At 35.9% G+C, this 19,818-nt stretch overlaps 1 protein-coding gene and 1 pseudogene across 16 annotated transcripts in view; one reads left to right on the top strand and one right to left on the bottom strand.

Annotated features, from left to right (window-relative positions):
* Positions 1-19,818, top strand: part of KIAA1328 (protein hinderin) — a 377,583-nt gene that overhangs the window by 250,290 nt on the left and 107,475 nt on the right. The gene's annotated exons all lie outside the window — the stretch shown is intronic.
* On the bottom strand, positions 6,689-7,617 carry LOC100685886 (annotated as a pseudogene).

The following is a 19,818-nucleotide window of genomic DNA, read 5'->3' as shown; positions in this document are numbered from 1 at the left end:
AAATTTGTGATAACTCATTATAGCAGCAATAGAAAACTAATACAAATACTAACTTGTTTTTTATAAAAGCGTATTAGACTGTTTTTGTATATACTGTGACTTATCTAGCACTTCTTTTGTTGGACATTTAAGTTGTGTCAAGTTCTTTTTTTTAAAGATTGTATTTATTTATTCATGAGAGACAGAGACATAGGCAGAGGGAGAAGCAGGCTTCTCACAGGGAGCCCGATGTGGGACTCAATCCCAGAACACTGAGATCATGCCCTGAGCCAAAGACAGATGCTCAACTATTGAGCCACCCAGGCGTCCCTCAAGTTCTTTACTACATGCACAAGGCTATAACAAGCATGACTGTACTTATATTCTTACATTCTAGTAATTGTATTTTTTTAGAATAAATTCCCCAAAATGATTGTCAAAGGCTATTTTTCCATAAAAATATTTTGATATAAATTATAGTTACAAATTAAAAAGTCCATGCCAATTTTCTTTTCCAAAAGGTTGTAGCATTTCATAGTCCAGCTTGCATTTATGAGTTTTCATCACTCCTGTTCAGATAAGCGTAGAGAACTCTTTACAAACTAGCACTCAAATCTGACATGGAGGTGGTTTAAAAGTTTAGGTGCAGGACACCTGGGTGGCTCAGTGGTTGAGTGTCTGCCTCCGGCTCAGGGCATGGTCCCAGAGTCCCAGGATCGAGTTCCAGGTTTGAGTCCCACATGGAGCTCCCCACAGGGAGCATGCTTCTCCCTCAGCCTATGTCTCTGCCTCTCTCTGTGTGTCTCTCATGAAAAAATAAATAAAATCTTTAAAAAAGAAGAAAAAGTTTAGGTGCATCTGGGCATGCATGTCCTACATTCCAATTATGATGAAAATAATAAGACTATACACTGCTTCCAAAAGAATATTTCCTAATATGCCTTTTATCATAACATAGACCTTTTAAGATGTTAATCTACATTGTAAGAGTTTGAATAAACTCTGGCACTGCTTCCAAAATCTGACAATCTTTGGAAAGCCAAGAATTTTTACTCCATAGCACTTAAATTATTTAATCTAATGTGAGATTCAAAGAAGTAAAGGCAATAAATTCATCTGTCCTCTTGATTCAGTTGGCTAGGAAAATGATATTGTCTTCACTAACCCCAAAAAGAGGTAGAGATGGGTCAAGGGAGAATAATATAATTTGAGCAGCCTTTGCAGAGTGATTTAAATAAAAATGTCTTTTGATTTCAGAAAATGTAATCAAAAATTTTTATGGGAAATGACCTTCTTTCTACCTTGCAGGCTTTGATTTTGCCTGTAGAACTCCCTAGATAAAATTTAACTTTAAGCTAAATTTTGTTTATTTGGAAATTTAAATTATCTTAGCATTAAAAATGTGTATTTAAAATATTAAACTTACTCAAGTGAGGCATTAAGAATTTGGAACTAAAATAAATGAGATAATGAGGAAGTGAAAAACATATTTTTTATAATTAACAGCTCATTTTGAGTTAATTATATACAATTACCAAAATCTAATTGCAATTTATTTTCTATTATCTGTGGGAAGAATCACAGGCAAGGGAGCTTACATTGCTGCCTTCCTGCATAAATGCTATAGAATGAAAATAAATAATATGCGAGGCCTTAATGACAAATAAGAGCAAATAGTAGAGCACAGCTGAGCCAAACCATTGGAAGATAATTATCACATGAAAGATGATAATAACCTAAAAAAATCACAAGAACTCTGATTACTTATAGGTTTTCTGGTTTGTTTCTTAGTTAGTTTGATATCTGTTTGTTGTCTGTACACAGATGACCTTTATAAATTAACATTAGTTCTATAATCCTACAGATTTCAAAAAATCTGACCATTTTTGTATTTTATATAATACTGAGCAACAAAAATTTTTATTAAACATTTATTATTATTTTTTAAAAACTGGCTCGCCAAGTACTACAGGAAATATACAGAATCCCCTACCATCAAGTACTCTAATATAGAGTAAGGCAAGTATCCCAATATTTATCATCTATTGGATAATATATGAAATACAAAGAAATGAAGAAAAGGTTTTTGGAAGTTGTAATATCTGAAATAAGTCCTAAAAGATAGGATAGAATTTGATGGGTTAGAGGTATCTAGGAGTGAGTCTGTGTGTATGTGTGTTTCATGGGGGTGAAGCCATGTGGAATCTGAGTAAAGGAAGAAAATCACATAGTATGTGAAGGACACAGCAGGAAGTATTCTTTAGTTTTACCAGAAGTATAAGGGAAAATGAAACTAAAGATTAAAATCATAAATTAGGTTAGGTTATGAATGGATTTAAATATCAGGGCAAAGGTTTTAGACCTGTGTGATTGGAAGAATAAAAAAATTAGGAAAAAGAACTGATTTTGTGATAAAGATGATTAATTTTATTTTAAAGGCCATTGAAATGAGGGTCAAGAATACCAGGTTTTAGTCTTTCCAAAAATTAGCCATGTGACTTTAAAGATAATACTATGTTCCTCAGTCTCCTTGCCTGTAAATGAGAGAGTTCAACTAGATTTTTATTGAGTTTGTTCCATCTCTAACATGATTATCTAATTATTAAACAGGTTTATTTCCAAGCCAATGTACTTAGTATATATGTAGAAATTTGAATCTAAATCTCCAAGAGAAATTGAAATTAGAGGTTTCGATTTGGGAGTCATCTAGACTGGTGTTGCCAATGGGTGTTAATTTCTGAGAAAACAATGGTATTAACAGATGGGTATTAATTTCTGAGAAAAAATTCAGAGATGAAAACAGTACCTTAGAAAATGCCTAGATGCGGGAGTCTAAAAAAACAAGAGTGGCAATCTAAAAAGTTGTCAAAGAAGCAGGCTGGTGCTGTGTCATGGAAACAAAAGAGGAAAAGCAGAAATTTGGTTGGGAGAGTATGATTTTGGAGAGAGGAAGGACCTAAAATGTCAATAATCCTGAGAAGTGACTGGTGAAGGAAAAGATTGCAGGAAATGAATAATTGAAGGAGCCCAGTCCTAAAAAAGGTAGGAAGATCAATTTTTGTCACTGGTCAACTTCTCACTTATTTGTTACAGGCTTCTCTTTCTCTGCTTGTACCTCTACCCACCCCTTCTTCCTTTTTTCTACACATTGTCCCTATGTAACCTTATCTAGGCACTTGGCTTTAAATATTATCAATATGCTGATGACTCCCAAATTTGTTTCTACAGGACTGACCTTTCCCCATAATCATTACACCACATACATCACATGGATCTTGTCTATACAAGATGTCCATTGAACTCTCTCTGCTAGAGACATCTGTTCAATGTTTCACAGATAACAAAGCTAAAACAGAAATCTTATTTCCCTTTTGTAACCCCCACTCCATATACACCCCATCCCAGTCTTCATTTCAATAAATACTAGTCAGTCAAAACCTGCCCTTCACTTCTCTTCTTTCTTCTCTCTTCCCTTGCAAGCAATCTATAAGCATATTCTTTTATTTCTATTCTACTTCTAAAATGTATGTACTCTTCCCAACCATAGTTCAAACCTGGGCTTCTGTAGAGAGTTTTACCCCCATAAAATTCATTTTCCACAGCAGATTGAAAGATCATTCAAAAATAGCAGTCTACCCTGGCCTAAAATTCTTCAAAGACTCCTCAATAATGTAGAATGAAATCTGAAATCTTAGATTATTCTGTCTTAGAGTATTCTACATGATCTGGCTTCTGCTTACCCCATTTCATACCACTCTGTTCTCCTTCAGAAACATTTAGTGACTCTTACTTAAAATTTAAACTTCTTACCATGGCCATTAGGGCCCTTTATGTTTTTTTTTTCCCTTGAATCATGTGTTCCAACTACATTGGCCTTGGTCTTCTTTCAGTTTCTGGTACTTGCTGTATCATACCTATAGCTGTTTTTAGCACTCTTAATCCTGTTCTTCCTTGTGTTGACTCTTTTAGATGAGAGTTTAAATATTATCTCCTTGAAAGGATTCTGTCCTAATCATCTATGTAAATCATGTGTCTCTCGTTGTTCCCTCCTTCCATATTCCGAAGTCTAATATACCACTTCCCAACTCTAAGCTTCCTGAAGGCAAAGATACAACTGTCTTGTTATATATATGTCATAACATATCTTCTAAATGTTATAAAGATTATATATTCAGCATATAGTATGTGCTCGTAAGATATTGGTACAGTGGAGGTTTTAAAATCTCAATCTTCTCAGTAAAGAACGAAGTGAGCTAATTTACTAAGAAAGGTGGCAGTATGGACAGTATTTGGGAGGAGGAAAGATATTTGGAATAATCTCAGGGGAAGGTTTAATAAATCCTAAAAAGGGATGATTAAGAAGTGTTATATCCGTATTATAAAAATTCCTTCAAATTAATAAGGTAAACTATCCTAAGAAGCAGCTCTCAGAAGAGTAAACCCAAACAGCCAACACATATATAAAACTTCACAACTAATCTTGGGAAAATAAAATTTTAAAGCAATGAAAACAGATGAAAGACCAAATGTGATACAAGAATCCATCAAAATCCTAGAAGAGAACACAGGCAGCAAGCTCTTTGACCTTGACCGCAACAACTTCCGGCTAGACTGTCTCCAAAGGCAAGGGGAACAAAGGCAAAAATGAGCTATTGTGACTTCATCAAGATAAAAACTTTTGCACAACAAAGGAAACAATGTACAAAACCAAGCTACAACAAAAGACAAGCTACAGAATGAAAGAAGATATTTGCAAATGACATATCAGATAAAGGGTTAATATCCAAAATCTATAAAGAACTTATCAAATTCAACACCCAAAGAACAAATAATCCAGTTAAGAAATGGGCAGAAGACGTGAACAGACATTTCTCTAAGGAAGACATGCATACAAATGGCCAGTAGACACATGAAAAATGCTTAACATCATTGGCATCAGGGAGACATCAATCAAAACCTCAGTAACATACCACCCCACACCAGTCAGAATGGCTAAAATTAACAAGTCAGGAAATGACAAATGTTGGCAAGGATATGGAGAAAGGGGAACCCTCTTACACTGCTGGTGGGAATGCAAGCTGGTGCAACCACACTGCTGTTGGGAATGCAAGCTGGTGCAACCACTCTGGAAGACAGTATAGAGGTTCCTCAAGAAGTTGAAAATAGAAGCTACCCTATGACCCAGCAATTGCACTACTAGATATTTATTCCAAAAATACAAATGTAGTGGTCCAAAGGGGCACCTGCACACCCAGCAATGTCCACAATAGCCAAACTATGGAAAGAGCCCACATACCATTAACAGATGAATGGATAAAGAAGTGATTTATATATATATAATATATATATAATATATTATATATATATAAATTCCAAAATAAATAAATAAATAAATAAATTCCAAAATAAATGAGTTCCAAAATAATTTATTTATATATAAAAAGATATCTATATCTATATCTATATAGATATATATATACATAAAACGAAGTGAGAATGGAATGTATATATTCCATTCTATATATATAATAGAATGGAATATTACTCAGCCATCCAAAAAAATGAAATCTTGCCATTTGCAATGATGTGAAGAGAACTAGAAAGTATTACACTAAGCAAAATAAGTCAATCAGAGAAAGACAATTATAAGATTTCACTCATGTGGAATTTAAGAAACAAAACAGAGGAACATAGAGGAAGGGAGGGAAAAATAAAATAAGACAAAATCAAAGAGGGAAACAAACCATAAGAGACTCTTAATCATAGGAGACAAACTCAGAGTTGCTGGAGGGGAAGAGAGTAGGGGGTAGAGTAACTGGGTGATGGGCATTAAGGAAGGCACATGATGTAATGAGCATTGGGTATTATATATAATTGATGAATCACTGAACTCTACCTCTGAAATTTTTGTGTGTGTGTGTACACACTTAGTTTTATTGTAACGAAGCAACTTGTACACTTTTAACATTTAAAACTGAGCATCTTTCCTTTCCAGTGAAACAAAAAGAAAATTTAAAAATAAACAGGAACAAAATTACAATAGAGAATGTCAATTCCAAATAAGATCCTACAGGTTCTGCTGATTTTCCCATCGAGTGGCAGGGCTCAAGTCATCATTAGGAGAGTTTTATTTTAAAAGTGTCATCTTAAACTGCAAGGATGTCCGTTAAACATCGCAATTAAACATGCCAAAGGAGAAGCCATGTTGTCAAAATGCCCACTTAACCCACCCAAACATCTCAAACCCACCCTTTGCTGACCTTCTATAACCCCATTTTTTAAATTTTTTTTTCTTTTTTTAAACAAGAGAAAGTAGACAGGTACATGTTGGTAAATGCTAACTGTCCATATTCACATAGAGACACAGTGTAATCTCTGAGCCCAATATACAGAGAAAGGAGGAAAAAAGCTAGAATTCTATGCACTACTACACAGGGGCCTAGCACCCTCCAGCTTCCAGCAGAGCTAAGGGAGCAGAAGGTTTTTTTTTGTCCCACAGAGCACGGTGGTGTTGATTCCATAAAGTTTTTGTTGAGACAGGAAGGAATAAAAATGAATTTGGAACAGAAAGGGGTAGAGATTCTTTTCCCGCTGTATTCTGCTCAAAATATTTCCCCCCAAAATAAGCTGAGAACAATGGTATAAAGGGAGAGAAAAGAGACTTCAAAAAACAGGGCGAATGAGCACAAGAGGGGCGGGGGGGGAGACGCAACTTGCTCCCAGGGACTGGAGAAAATTAAAAAAGGAAGGTTGGAATCCATCAGTGTTCCATTAGTCATCTTCTCCTTCATTCTCCTCTCCTTCCTCCCCCTCATCATCATCTTCATCTTCTTCACCTTCATCTTCATCTCCTTCTTCATCAATATCTTCCAATCCTTCTTCTTCATCATCATCTTCTTCTCCTTCTTCATCATCCATATCAGGAACCAAGTAGTACAGTAATGGATTTGGCCAAATATCATCTTTGATGACCTCTTCCTAACTCATCTGCACCTGCATCAGAATGGTCAGTAAACCAGGTGAAGAAACTCTCTGGTTCCTCGTGCTGTCTCTTCCTGCTGGCTTTATTCTGTGTTTGACTTGAACGTTTCATCAAATCCTTTCCAGATTTCCATTTTTTTATTTCAGTGGACTTTGACGATGGATCACCACTCTCATTCAGATGAAATTCTTTGGAGAGAACTTTATTTTCGAAGTAAGGGTTTTCATCAAAATAAAAATCTATTCTGTAACCTGATATAATATCTTCAAATTCTGTCACTTCAACTCTTGTCAAATAATGCAGCGCCTCTTCATCCTCCTCCCCAAGCAGTGCAGACACTTGTGGATGGTTGACAAATGTTGTTACCCAAAAATTGGGGATTTTGGCGATCAATTCCGACCTCTTCTGAAAAAATGGTTGGCGGAGTTTGTTATATTTCTGTTCTACTTTCAAAATCTCCTCACTGGCTTGTTCATTAAGTCTGTCTATTTCATTTTGTTCTTCATCAATATGTTCAATTGCTTCTTGCTGTTCTTTTTCTCCTTTCGGCAAGTGCTGAGAGGTAGACGTCTCCTCCGGCTTGGGGGCCGGAGGCAGCCTCAGTTTCTTCGTTTGAGGTGCAAGCGAGGACTGGCGCTTGAGGGCCATGCTGTGAGGAAACTTCACGAAAGTGGGAGAGGGGCACATCAGGAAGAAATAATAATACATAATATGTTAATTGAGTTTAAATAACAAAATTTTTTAAAAAGCAATGAAAATAACAAAAAGGTAACAATTTTTAAATTAATAAATAGGCAGAATTGAAGGAGTTAATAATATCAAGAGTTAAAGAGAGTGTGGGAAAACAGGTACTCTAATACACTACTGTTAGGAATTGTGGGCCACCTGGGTACTCAGTCAGTTAAGTGTCTGCCTTCAGCCCAGGTCATGATCTCAGGGTTCTGGGATCAAGCCCCACATCTGGCTGCCTGCTCAGTGGGGAGCCTGCTTCTCCCTCTCCCTCAGTTAACTCCTGCTGTTCTCTCTCTCTCTCTCTCTCTCTCTCTCTCCCCCCATCAAATAAATGAATAAATCTTTTTTTAAAAAAAGAAAATTCCTGGAACCACTTTGGTGGCCAATTTGGCAATATCATTTTATAATTATTTTCAATTATCAATGATAATTGGCACAAAAACATCCCTTCTAATCATCTACCCCTACCTTCTAATATCACTTCTTTCCTTTTTTTAAAAGATTTTTATTTATTTTTAGAGAGAGAGTGAGAGGAGGGGCAAAGGGGGAGAGAGAATCCCAAGCAGACTCCCTGCTGAGTGGGGAGCCTGACACGGGTCTCCATCTCACACACCAAGATCATGACCTGAGCCAGAACCAAGAGTCAAGACACACAACTGACTGAGCCACCCAGGCACCCCTCTTTCCTCTTTTTAACTCACAACCTTTTGGTCTAAAGAATTGTTCATGTAAAAAGAGAACATTTCTCTAGTATTTCAGAATTCTTTAACAACGTGACTTATTAACATGCATGGGGATCTCTGCTGTCTATCTTAGACATGCTAGAGATCATCTATAAAATTGTAAAATTGGGCTCAAAGACATCCCATTATAAAGCATAACTAAAGTAAAATGAGAAAAAAATGTTTGCTCTTAATTGAATGTCACATAGCTTCAGTAATAGAGAAATTTTCAGGGATTGGATAGTGATCTTCCTATCATTTCTCAAATTCTTTTAAGTCATAAAAAAAAAGAAAAACAAAACCTGTTTCCTTTTACTTTCTTCTAGTTTCACATTTCATTCTTTTAATCATTTACCTTTTTGATAAATAAAAAATCATCACTTAAACATAGAATTACCATATGACCCAGCAATTCCACTCCTCGGTAACATTCATCTACACAAAGACTTCTATGTGAAGGCTCACAGGAGTATTATTCGTAATAGCCAAAAAGTGGAAATAACCCAAATGTCTAGCAACTGATGAATGGATAAACAAAATATCATATATCCATACAATGGAATATTTGACAATGAAAAGGAACAAAGTACTAATACATTCTACAATGTGGATGAACTTAGAAAACAAGCTAACTGAAAAAAAGGCCTCATGAAGGATTGTGAATTATATCTTCCATTTATATGAAATGTCCAGAAATGGCAAGTCTATAGTTAAAGGATATAAATTCCTGATCACCTAGTGCAGGGAGTGGAGAATAAGGAGCACCTGCAAATGAGCATGAGCTTTCTTTTGGCGATGTTAGAATTATTCTAAAATTAGTTTGTGGTATACAACTTTAAACTTGCTGAGAATTACTGTAAATGGGTAAATTTATGGTATGTAAATTTATCTCACTATAACTTTAAATTTTTTCCTCTATTTTTAATATTGTTCTGTATTGAAAATAAATAGAACTAAGAACAAAAGAAATGTTATAAAGCTTTGCATGCTCTCAGACCATACCAGCCTTCTTCCTCAAGATTTTTCTGCCCACATACCCCTTCCTCAAGTTGGTAATTGCTTTTTTAAACTTAATTCTCCCAGATGACATCCTATTCTATATTCATGATAGGTATAATACTAAGACAAGTAGTAGCAAATACTCAAATCCTATTTATGAGACTTATGTCCTGGTGAATGATAATTTGATTTTTAAAAGCTGTATAAAACCAACAATTTTAAAAAGATAAATTGGTGATAAATATAATTTATGAAATCAACTTTTCTGTTTTCTTCATTTTAAGCAATAAAGGAGATGGCAGGACTTCACCAGTCTGGTGCCTCTTCTGTCCATGCCTGAGCTTGATCTTGTATAGTTTTCAGGAGCAAAGTTTCTTCTTACATTCCATACTGCAGCAACTTCCTTCTCTACCCTTGCCACAAACACTGTTTTCTTTTTTTAAAGATTTTATGTATGTATATATGTATGTATGTATATGTATGTATGTATGTGTATATGTATGTATTTCAGAGAGAGAGGGCAGTGGGAGGACCAGAGGGAGAGGGACAAGCAGAATCCAAGCTGAGCATGGAGCCTGACACAGCGCTTGATACCATGGTCCTGAGATCATGACCTAAGCCAAAGTCCAGAGTCAGACACTCAACTAACACCCCCACAAACACTGGTTTTTAAATGATGACGAATAGACTAAAACATAAGGCTACTTAAGGTTTTCTCAAGCTATTGTCTACACATGCTCTGTTACTTTGCATATTGATGGCACTTAAATAAGAAAAGACAAGCCACTGTCCCCTTTTATGTGATATGGCATATCCTTAGAATTAGCTTCTTCATGTAAAATCTACATGTTCTGACTCTGGATAATTTTTTAATTATATTTGTCATCTTAGTACATAGTGGGTTTGTGGGATAAATATTTTCTAAGATGGCACTTCATAGATTTTTCAGGCTATTAGATTATTTGGCTACATATCATTTTCCTAGGGTCTGATTTATATGTATATGGGGCAGGGGGTAGAGAGCATCATCTACAGAAATTAGAGTAATTGGCTAAAGAATACTGCTGCTACCACTGGTTAAATACAAGGAACTGGATAATAAATTGTGTAATCAGTTACATTTTATATGCTTTACACAAATAGAGTTGTGGTGGTTTTTAGCCTTCACTTTAACAAACACACAAATCTTTGTAAAAGTAATTTTCTTCCCAGACAACATTAGTGGGATTGGGGAATTGGAAGTTTCATTGCCACTTGAGTCAGCTTACTTTGATAACCTCATTCCCAGATTTATTTGGAATAAGAGCAGTTTGATTTCTATTTAGACAGTGACTACTACCTATCCTGTTTCCAATCTGAAACATAAGGTTTTTTGTCCCAATTTGGAACAAGGGTGGCACCTTACATAGTGAACATTGCTTCCCAGGAGATAGAGAAAAACAATAGTCTCTGAGGTTCAGCTGGTTAAAAAGTAGAATTTATTTGTTAACATCTGTTTTACAAGCCCCAATAAATAGAGACCAATCTAAGGCCTACAACTGCAGATTTAGGTGTCATATCAAATCTTTAGTAGTATCCAAAGGACTGTTTCTGGACCTCATTGATATGTCCAAGTCCTGATTCCTTTTTTCTTTCTGCAAGTATGTAAGATTTTTATTTGAAAGGAATTTGTAAACATTTCTATATACATTTATACAACTAAAGTATTTGTACATACAATTATTTTGCAGGGGCAAGAAGGAGTAAGACAAAATGGATGCTAGCCAAAAACATTTTCCAAAAACGCCATATTGTCATATAAGATTTTTATATGCCTATAAAAGGGTGGAGGCAGCAAAGTTAGGTCAATTTTTTATTTTTGTTTTTAGGAGTCCTAAAAGTTATCTCTGAAAGGATATACAATTTTTCGTTGCCATAAACAATTTTTATTTTTAATTAGCAATAGCTTCAAATGCCTTTTCTGACTTCCTGGATATAGTTTAAAAAATGATTTTTTGGTTTCAAGACAATGGAATACACAAAGGATAATCACATAAAAGCACAAAGGTTTTAAAAAGAAGTTCATTCTTTTATTTGTAGAAGTATGTATGTAGGGACTTCCTGGGTAGATAGAGTAACTAGAGCTTTGTTTGAAGATAAGATGAAAAGAAACAATGACTGTGTTTCTGAGCATACATTTTGATCATAAAGTGTCTGAGGATATGGTTGTGATCTTGATTAGCCCATGGTTTGTTACAGGTAGTTGCCTGTCTCAGAAGGACTGGCTATTACATATGAAACAGTGCTAATTTTTGATAATCCTACAGAGAAAATTTCATATTAAACTCAACTCATTTGTTTTTCACATTGCTCCTGTGGTGAAGAGGATTGATTTCTGTGTTGCTTTTGCTAGTTGGCATTTTCTCCTTTAGTAAACAGTGTGTGCCAGCTTTAATCGTTTAACCTTGAATCTGAGCCCTGGGCTGTTTGTTGGAAAGAGAATCTTTCTTTGTTATATCATGTGACATGGTGAAGGACTGCATTAGTTAGGGTCAACCAGAGAATAGAATCAGTAGGAGATATGTATTATGAGATGTATTGCAAGGAATAGGCTTATGCTAAGCAAGTGTGAAGTCCATAAGGCAGGCTGTCAGGAAGATCAGGTTGAAACTCTTAGGTACAGGCAGAAGCTGCTGTCCACAGAAGGGACTGCTTCTTTTTCAGGGTAGCCTCAGCTCTGCCTCTAAGACTTTTTAAGAAATTGAATCAGGCCCATCCAAATTCCCTAAGATATTATGGATTTTAAGCAATCTGTGAAATACCTTCACAGCAATCCCTGGATTAGTGTTTGACTGGTTAACTGGGTAATGTAGCCTGGCCAGGTTGACACATTAAAAAAGACCATCAAAGGACACCTGGGTGGCTCAGTGGTTGAGCATCTGCCTTCGGCCCAGAGCTGATCCCAGGGTCCTGGGATGGAGTCCCACATCAGGCTCCCTGCATTGAGCCTGTTCTCCCTCTGCCTATGTCTCTGCCTCCCTGTGTGTATCTCTCATGAATAAATAAATAAAATCTTAAAAAAAAAAAAAAGACCATCACAGTGCACCTGGCATCAGCTTGGCACCCATACATGTCTCCTTAAACCATACTTAATCTCCAAATAAAGATAAGAGAGGCATACTTCCATCTAACGTGATAGTTATCTCACAAAGAGCTGAAAACATACGAACCCATCCCCAGAGGAGGATGTGAAGTCTTTGGGTGATGATCATTGTCCTTAATATCCTATAGTTTTAATGCTGTGATGTAACATAAATTATTATAAATGCATCTTATGTTAGATAATAAAGGATGAGAGGAAAGAAAACAAATTTAGTTAATATACATATACAAACATACTCTAACAAAGTAAGGAAGAAATATTAGTCTTCATCTCTGCGCCTGACTACATGGCTATACCTGGTATTTATAACTACTTTTTTTCTGGTACCTACTCCGTATTCCTTTTGCCGTCAGGAAACATTTCAGCTGGCCATGGATCTTTGTCCAGTAAGGTGACCCAAGACTTCATTTCTGAGAGGGCAGGCCTTTAGCATCATGACTGAAATGTATTGTCGGAGCTTCCCATTGACTTTAATCAGAGGACACAATACTAAGAGATACCCTAGGGATTTCTTACATTCCTGACACCCTCTTCCTTATCTCCATTGCATAGTAGCAACCCATTTCCCTCTCAGATCAATCACCCTAGTATATATAGTTACCTTCTTATTTGGTTGTTGATTTAGAACCATAAAGAGCCCAAAGTAACAACATGGCATGTAAACTTCCAGTTCAGTGGAATCACTGTTATATCTCCTGGTAGAAAGATTCCTCCTTTGGAATGACTCCTAAGCCAACAAATTCTAAGATCCTGGGGAATGGAAGCAAAAATTTGCTAATAGGTCACTCAGGGAAATAGTGAGTAGAGCCAATCCCATCTCCAACCTTTCTTTTTTGGATTTATGAAGCCTAGCTATGGAGAAATAGTACCATTTATTGGGCACTGATTTAGAGTGGATTTAGAGCATCCTGGAGGACCTTTCCTGAACCCTACAAGGTATTCCTTCCTAGCTGGCACTACTGCTGAGCTTTTAAAGGTTATTTCACAAAAAATAAAAATAAAAAATAAAAAAATAAAGGCTATTTTGCTGTACTATCAATGATTGCAGATATGAATGGATTCCATTAATATGGTCCTATTGCAGTACTTCATAGCAAGTAAGTTCCTTGATCAGAGGCAATGCTGTGTAAAATACCATGGCAGTGGGTAAGGCATTCTGTAGGTCCATGGGTAGAAGCATTGTGCACACAGAAGGAAAATCCATATACAGAGTAAATTTCTATTCCAGGAAGATATATGACAGCTACTAATACCATCACAGCTACTAATAGCAGATACCTACAGTCTGTCAATTGAAAAAATAATATATGGCTAGAATGAATGCTATGGTAGTACCTTAGAGTTGGAGACATTAGTATATATTCATGTTTTTCTGTTGTCTTATTCTGCTCAGGCTACCATAACCAAATGTCAAAAACTAGAAGGCTTAAACAACAGAAATTTATTTTCTCACAGTTCTGAAGCCTGGAAGTGTAAAATCAGAGTGCCAGCATATTCAGCTTATGTTGAAGGCTCTGTTGGCTTGTAGATGGCCACCTTCTCACTGGGTCCTTACATGGTGGAGACAGAGAACCAGCAAGCTCTCTGGTGTCTCCTAAGTAGGCTATTCCCAACATTACAGCCTCACTCTCATGACTCATCTAAACATAATTACCTCCTAAAGGCCCCATCTCCAAATATGATACCATCACAATTGGGAGTTAGAGCTTTAACATATGAATAGGGTTCATAATACAGTCCATAGAATGTTTGTGTATGTGTATACACTGATGAATGTATACAAAAATAAATGCATATATATATGTGTATATATATATATATACACATATATATATATATAGGTTAGTATACATAATATGTATCCCTTAGCTATGTCTGCTGAAAGGGCCAAGGAACAGTGATCCCCAGTGGCAATAAGCCAGCACGCAGCACACAGATCGTAGTTTCTAAATACCATTCTCCAATAAAAGAAACCAGGACTCCTGAGAGAAATGGCTAATTAGACAGATGACAAAAAGAAAAAGAGAGATGAGCCTGGATCCAGAAAGCAAGGAAGTGCTCAAAAATCAAAAGAATAAAGGCATATGAAAGGGACAAAGAAGTGAACCCAAAAGAGCTTCCAATGGCCAAAGCTACAACAATTTGAGCAACAAAACAAATAGTGTAATCCATTATAACCTGAAGTATAAAATAAGTACAAATGAGTCCAAACTGATATAAATAAATGATTGAATGAATAAATAAATAGAAGAAAAGAGAAAAATCTTCCTTCAGAAAAATTCCAAGTAAATATTTCTCCCTCTGGGAGGTAGACCTTAGCATCCACTCCACTTGAGTGTGAGCTAGACTTAGTAATTCACATCCAAGGAATAGGATATGGAAAAGGAAAATCCTGCTTTATAGTGGAGAAATATGGTGAGCAGTATGTTAATCAATCAACCAAGTTTAACACTGCCAATGATTATCATGTTGCTATCATATGATGTGATAAGGAGGGAACTTTACCACCATAGTATTCTTCCCAAACGCTTATGATGCTGTACTGGGGAATCATGGGGAAATGAACATTGTACAAAATACCTAACCAGTCTTCAAACTGGTCAGGTATAATCATGAAAGAAAAAAGACTGAGCAACTGTCACAGACATGAGGAAACTAAGAAGACATAGTGACTAAATGCAGTGTAATACCCTGGAACATATCCTGGTATAACAAAAACAAAGGCATAAGCATAAAAACAGATGAAATCTTGGGCAGCCCAGGTGGCTCAGTGGTTTAGCGCCTGCCTTCAGCCCAGGGCCTGATCCTGGAGACCCCAGATTGAGTCCCACGTTGGGCTCCCTACATGGAGCCTGCTTCTCCCTCTGCCTGTGTCTCTGCCTCTCTCTCTCTCTCTTTCTGTTTCTCATGAATAAATAAATATTTTTTTAAAAAAAAAACAAAAAAAAAGATGAAATCCTAGTAGTCTAGAGTTTAATAGTAATTAATGTGTTGTTAGTTTTGACAAATGTATCATGCTGTTGTAAAATGTTAACTTTAGGGGAAGCTTGGTGAAGGGTTTGGGGAAGGTCTCTGTAATATGTTTGCAACTTTCCTGGAAATCTAAAATTATCCCAAAATAAAAATTTTGTTTTTCAAAAACAGGAAAGTATAAAGGTAGATTACTATGCAAATGAATCAGAGAAAGCGGTTTTTAAAAAATAATACTGTGATTTTACAATGTACTAATCAATATCCACTTAGTGTGATCCAACAGCAGCTGTACTACTTTAGCAATAAAATGGGATTATAAACAGAATTTAGATGCACTGAATCCCAGTGACACTTACCAAAATGCCCTCCACAAGCATAGTAATGGCAGGTGTTTTGTTTTTTATTTGCTTATTTCTTTCCTTATAAAATGATGCACGGGTTTGTTATCAGGTAGTTGAAGGTGTTCCCGTGTGGTATTCTCAATTTTATATGTGAAGCAAGAGGTTAGATGATCTACTTAAGTGTGATAGAGGTGGTGAGGAAGGTACAGGGCTGTATGAGGGTGGAAATGAAGGTCTGAAGAGTAAAAGAGGCTTGAAAATAATGCTATGAAGAGCTTAAGAGTGGTAAAGAAAGCTGACCAGGAAAACCCAAAAGATGTTTGGTGGCACTGCATGTTCAACTGATTTTAGAAATATAAAATTCAGCTTAGGATTGTTTTTACTTTACTATGGGGTTAAAGCTATATGAATTAAGTAAAAAATGTACTTTGAATTTTGATTTTGGATCTTTTTCCAGGCTAGTGATATACCCTACAATCTTCCCTCATGATACTGGGCAAGGGCAGCAAGCTACAGCTCCCAGTCAACCATGCAATCGGGAGGATAATAACTGATACACTTAACAATCATTTTGTGTCCATACAACTATTCTGTTTTTGACTTTCAGTACAGTAATCAATAAATTACATGAGATATTCAAGACTTTATTATAGAATAGGATTTGTGTTAGATAATTTGGCCCTACTCTAGGCTACTGTAATATTCTAGACTAAGCTGTAGTAAGGTGTATTAAATGCATTTTTGACTTATGATAGTTTCAACTTATGATGGGTTTATCAAGACATAACCCCATCATTAGTTGAGGAAGATCTATATTGAGTTTATACTGCCTTTTTTGAAAAGTAAAGTCTCTTAGGACATCGAAGTGGTAATATATAGCAGGAAAACATACACAAGTATAGAATTTTATAATCCAGGACCATTACAAGGCAGTGTAGTACAATGATTTCATATCTCTAGCTCTGCCACTTACTAGTTGTATGAACTTCGGTAAATTATTTAACCTTGCAAAGCTTTGGTTTCCCCAGTCTTTCCAAAGAAAACATGGAGTGGTTGTCAAACTTAAGAAAGAAAGCATTCTCACCTGTTATTACTCTATGTAGAGCATTTGGGTAAAATCAGAGAGAAAGGAAAACTGGAAATCTTATTCCACTCTTAAAAATTCTTGACTGCTTTTTGTTAGCACTTCATATCCTAAAAGGAGATGAAGGCAACCAGTAGAGTTGTCATGTTCAGCCTAGTTCATGACAGATGAAAAATCTGTCGTAATTAAATGCATAAACAAAACCTAAGATAAGGCAGAGAAAGAAGTGTGATTTTCTGATCTGAGACCCAAAGAGTCCAAAGAGCTAGGAAACTACCAAAAGTATAATTCTGATTGTATGAACATAATTGAAGAATTAAGAAAAGTTTTTTTTTAAATTATGCTACAGAAATAGGAAGATAACAGTTCAGGGTAGGTATAAGATAATTTCAAAGGACAGTCCATCAAATACACTAAGTTCTAATAAATAAGCTTAAAATTTTAAAATATGCCATGCATGACTAAAGTAGCTTGTCTAATTTTTTTTGAAGGATTAAGGGCAAACCAAGGGTAGGTTTACTGTTTAGAACCTGTGTTATATTAACACATGGCAAAGAGAATGAAACACTGCCTATTTCTTCCTTCCAAGATAAATTATCTTTGGTCTAGAAAGAGTGGAACAACCATTGGTACAAGAAAACTGAAGCAAAAGATAGGTGGATTTTATTTAAAATATACATATATACCCATGTATGTACATATATAGAGATAGATATATATATAGATATGTAGATATATAGATAAATAACCTCAATTCTTCTAGCTTAATTTATTCACATCTCAGGGCAGTAAAGGTTCATGTAGACTGCTAAACATTTATTGATTGAAGATTTGTGGAAAACTGTGGAGGTACCAGGAAGCTAAAGATGAATAAATTGCATTTAATTTAAAAAAAAAATAGAATTTGGGGTGCCTGACTGGCATAGTTGGTTAAGCATCTGACTTTTGGTTTCAGTTCAGATGACGATCACGGGGTCATGAGATCAAACCCTGAGACCAACCCCATGCTCAGGGCAGGCAGAGTCTGCTTAAGATTTTCTCTCTGACCCCACCACCTGTGCACATATTCTGTCTCTCTAATAAATAAATAAATCTTTAAAAATAAAAAGGAATTCTTCATATTATATGCCAATGAACTAGACATTAATTCTGGAAATGATTATTAATTATAAGAGGACTTATGGACTAAGAAAGCAGAATGAACATGTGATTACCACTGTTTCCTACAGAATACCACTAATATGTCACAAAAAGATATTTGGAAAACCCAAATGTATACCCTTCTTTTACCCATTTCAAATATATTTGAATCTTATTACTCAAGTCAAAAACTGTATTTTTACTTATTTCCTTCCTTCACCCTCCATATCCAGTTCATTATTGACTATTTATAAAAGTATCCTTTATGTCATCTTCCTTCCATATTCATTGCTTCCATCTAATTCAAACCACTGCCATCCACCTAGATGATTGCAGATGCCTACTAATCTATGTTCTTATTTCTTCGTCAGAGTAACATGATTTTAAATCATGTGCCAGAATCATGTTTGTCCTCTGCTTAAGACCCTCTGATGGCTTCAAATCATACCTAAACACAAATCTCCGCTCTACCCCAATTTACAAGACCCTACCTGCTGTGGTGCATGAATACCTCTTTGACACTGTGAAGTGCTGTCACTCTTCTCAGGATATTTCAGCCACCATGGCCTTTCAGCTTCTCAAATATGCTAAGCTTATTTCATTCCAGTCTGTTTGTGTTTGCCGTTTGTTTTGCATGGGATGGTCTATTCCTGCATTCTTATATGACGAACTTCTTACTCAAAACAATCAACTATCACTTCTCATTCTTCATATTGGCAAAAAGTAAAGAGTGATATCACCCATTCTTAAAGGGCTGCAGGGAAAATAATAAAATGCAGTATCTAGTGAAATATAAACTATTTTGTAGAGCAAGCTGATTCTACAGTTAAAATTTAAAATATAGAGCTGAATCAAGGTAAAAACACAACAGAAAGCTCCCAGGTGATTCTAATACTGTCTAGTTTGGGGACCAAACAGACAAGATCCCTTCTATGCTCAGGTTGTGCATGTTGTGTTAATTAATTTACAAGTCTTTTTTTTTTTTAAGATTTTATTTATTTATTCATGAGAGACACACACAGAGAGAGAGAGAGAGGCAGAGACACAGGCAGAGGGAGAAGCAGGCTCCATCCAGGGAGCCGGAAGAGGGACTCGATCCCGGGACTCCAGGATCAGGCCCTGGGCCAAAGGCAGGCGCTAAACCACTGAGCCACCCAGGGATCCCCTTAATTTACAAGTCTTACATGTCCTACTATAATGTAACTGAAGTTTGGGGAACATTTTATTATAATATCATTATTACTATCTTTAGCAAATAGTTTTTGCATATTCTTATGGTCACTGGAGGTTCAAAGTAGTACCAAAATCACCATTGCTTTCCAGAGCTGGTATGTACCAAAGGTAGCTGAAGAATACTATCCAAAATCAACCTTCTCTGAACTATGGTTTCTGATCCCTTACTTCTGTGTTTACAGAACCTTTGAGCAATGTAAGAGGAGCTTCCATCTCTAAATGAATGAGCTAATAGCCATAATATACTGTCGTGTTTTTCATGCCCAAGTGGTTATTATGTCCTTAGTAACTCTCTGTTCCTACCTCTCACTTTTCTCCAAGAAGCAATCCAGCATGACACCTAAGAAACACACTTACTACATGGAAGCCTTTTTGCAAAACAGCACAATTCAACAGAAACCAATTTTAAATTGCAGAATTTAAAAACTATGGTTCATTTGGTGACTATACAGTAATGTCAATAGCAACAAATGCTATATGAGAAAAACATG

This window comes from Canis lupus, chromosome 7 (genome assembly GCF_011100685.1).
Source record: "Canis lupus familiaris isolate Mischka breed German Shepherd chromosome 7, alternate assembly UU_Cfam_GSD_1.0, whole genome shotgun sequence".
Taxonomy (NCBI): domain Eukaryota; kingdom Metazoa; phylum Chordata; class Mammalia; order Carnivora; family Canidae; genus Canis; species Canis lupus.
This window is presented reverse-complemented; position numbering and strand designations above follow the sequence as displayed.